The sequence below is a fragment of the Macrosteles quadrilineatus genome, unplaced genomic scaffold, assembly GCF_028750875.1.
Source record: "Macrosteles quadrilineatus isolate MER2022 unplaced genomic scaffold, UCM_ALF_1.0 Scaffold_2__2_contigs__length_208266976, whole genome shotgun sequence".
NCBI lineage: Eukaryota > Metazoa > Arthropoda > Insecta > Hemiptera > Cicadellidae > Macrosteles > Macrosteles quadrilineatus.
In genome coordinates this window covers 144,405,909-144,409,544 of record NW_026542595.1, presented here as the reverse complement: position 1 = coordinate 144,409,544, position 3,636 = coordinate 144,405,909, and positions in this window count along the sequence as shown.

Below are 3,636 nucleotides of genomic sequence, written 5' to 3'. Positions count from 1 at the left end.
TTGCATCTGTATCTCAAATACTGGTCATCTTCTTAATTCCCAGTTAGTAAACAAAGGATTTGGTTCGGATATTTTTTAAGTTGTTCTCTTTTCAATTCAAGCATCAATTGGTGGTCTTAAACTACCATAGAGGAAATCACGTTACAATTACAATAATAGTTTTGAAAATAATAATTATTAATTTTAGGTCACAGACACACTTAGAGTGAACAACAGGTTGATCTGATGCTCGCATCTTGCATGTAACGGAAATTATGCCGAGGTTTTTAGAACAAGGGTGATGTGCCTTAGTTCGGCATTTAACAGTTTAACATCATTGAATTTTGTGCAATTTATATTGATATTTATTTTAACTTTATTAACTAATACACAAACAACTTTGATTTATCCATCTATTTTAATTCTTCTCTACATTTTTTTATCATGTTAAAAATTAAATTTAAAAAAATACATAACAAAGATTTTTTTATTTGTATTGTGAGTTGTATTTTTTGGCTTATAAGTTAAATTAAACAACAATTAAACAGACATTTAAAATGTTACTTACAACATATATTAATATTAAAAGTGTAAAACTTTAAATTTTCTTCTTTTTATAGAGGTTAAATCTATAATTAAATTAAGCTTAAATGTACTATTCTAGTTCTAAATATTTTCAAGTTTAAATGAGTTCGACTACGAAGTAGTTTTGAAATATTGCAAGATTGTAAGTGCCAAGAACTTTAAACTTTTTTGCAGAAAACAACTTATAACAATCAACTAAACAGTGTACCCTAGAGTCATTCCAATCAGAATTCTTTCTTTTTTCTTTAGTATAAAGCAAGTAAGTATTGGCGCGTTCTTTATTTAACAAAATACAATTTGGAGAAAATAAGAATGTATTATGTTTGTAAAATGCATGCAAACAGCATATGAATAATATGTGTGGTGTAAATAATTGACAGGTAACTGCCATACTAATGGATTGAAATTTGTCCTTGGTATATGAAAGTTTAATAATAATTTATAAGATGATACAAAACTAGATTTACTGTAAGACTTCCCTCATGAATAATAAAAGCGTTTTAGTAAATGAGATATTGTTTCCCTTGCTCGTCCCTCTCTTCTAAACTATTTAAGAGGTTTACTTCAAATACGACTATAGTGTATTTTCTAAAATATGAAATTAAAGGTGACGATACAAGAAATTGTGAAAAAGAACATTATTTTCCATATAACTTTAAAAACATGCAGCTATAATAGAAATGTTAATTCACTTTAAAAACATCATATAAGTTTTATTATATTGGTAACTTGCCGTGAATCTCAGCTATGTTCAGTAGAAATTAGTTGTGCTAATAAAGAACAACTATATGTAAAATCACCTACATTTATTTTTATTATTATTATTATTATTGTTGTTGTTGTTGTTAAATTATAAAGAAAAAATCATGGTATATTAAAAATATTATTAATTGTTTATACGAGTATTAACAAAGAAGTAAGGGTTATATTTGGGTAATCCTGCACAATTTTTACTTTGCATACCAATATGCACAAAAGGTTGTGTTTATCTGCAATTTAAATAATTTACATGTCACAATGCTAATTTACAACAGTTATATTGTATAATATCAGAAAAAACGACATAGCAAAATATGTGTGCTGTGATAAGAAAACAAAACGACGATTGGATAACTAATAAAATATTTCGCCTTTTTATGGATTGACACAATATACAGGATGGTGGAAAGATAACTTGCACCCCCTCCTCTCACCTATTCAACCATTTGAGATATTTTAAATCTGTTTGTGGCAACCTTTTTAGATATAAGGAGCTACAATAATGATGGTTAATTTTGAAAATTTTGGACTTAAAGGTAGGTGGGGGTAGCTCAAAATTTTCAAATCGGAAGTATAGTCGACTTTGGCATAATTTTATAGGCCTTGACGAAACCAAACAATTTACATACAGAAAATGAAAATCGGACCACTAATAACAAAATGGTGCCCTAAAACGGTTCTAATCCAATTAACCATGAAGGTGGCTAGGAAGAATATTGCCCACCCCGTAAACCTTTTGACTACTTGAGATATTTGAAATAAGTTTGCAGCAACCTTCTTAGTTATGAGAGGCTACAGTAATGATGGGTAAGTTTGAAAATTGTGCCCCTAGGGGTAGATGGTAGCTAAAGATCTTAAAATAAGAAGTAATCGACTCTCATATAATTTTAGAGGTATTGACGAAAATAAACAATTGACATAAAGAAAATAAAAATCGGACCATTTTTAACAAAATGGCAGCTAAAAATGTTCAAGGCGTTGGCTATTAAAAGTAATTTTCACCTGCGATTATGTTATTAGTGGTAATTCAATTACGTGGTTGAAACGTTTAGGAGGGGGGGGGGGGGTTGCAAGCTACTTTTTAGCCACCCTGTATTTTGCTCCACACAGGCTGGCATGGCTTTTAAAAAAGTAGTTAAAATAATAATTAGGCGTTTAAGTTTCCTTTTTGAAATTCCACTGCGAATAAATCGGAAACACGATCAAAACGGATTTAGAGTAGAGCTTAAGAGATTATAGATTCTGAGAACCTTTGACTTTGTATGTGAGTGCTTGAGAGGAAGTTGGCTGTTTATTTGTAGTAGTGCATTCGTTAAAATGTGTTTCGGCACTTCTAGTAATAGAATTGTCAAGAGTTGTATTTTTTGTCTATGATTTTCATGTAATAGATAACGCAATTTTTAGTGCTTTCAGTTAAAAGTTTTTAGATGTTTCCTCTGTATTGTTTTCTTTTATACACAAATGTGACAAAAAACTTACACTGTTAAACTGAAAAACAATAAATTTTACCTGTTGAAAATGTAAGACATACTACCCTAAATGCACATTTATATGCTGAATATCAACTTATTCAAAATATTAATCTGTTACCATTGTAAAAGTATTCCAAAAATATTGATATCATTGATTATTTTATATTAAAAGCTTGATTTGTATTACTTCTTATAATGTTATAAAATATCAAATGTAAGGTAAAATAGTTTTTCAAAATTGTTCTCTACCCCAATAAATGTGTAAATGATATTCAGTTAAAAGGCTACTTTTTTCATTAGTATGAGTTATTTTAAGTTAAATTTAATATTATACGTTTGTAATGAGACAAATTTCGAAAAAAAATATGCAATATATTTACTACAGTAGTTTTTCAAATGTGTAAGCGATTTTCAGTATAAGATAAACAAACTTAGTTCAAATGCTCATAATGTTATTTTGATAGAAAGATAAGAAGAAAGGATAAGGTAAGAGTAATGTTATCTGAAAAAACCCTAAAAACATAAAAACTTCATTCAAAGTACATAGTTAAAAGTTAAATAATCGAACTATTAATCTTAAGGGGAATAGCCATATATTTACTGATCATTTATATTTTCATGTTTGTGTTTTTTTATGTTTGAATTATTCTTTGCTATTAGGTCTATTGTATACTGAATTGCATAACTACACTGCATTTCAAAAGAGCCCTTCTCAAGAGGATGCAATTACATACACAACACATTACATCTAAACATCAATACATAACATATATGTATACACATAGATATTCAAAATAGTATATCGGTTTGAGAAAAGTAATATTAAACTGCATGAGTTTTT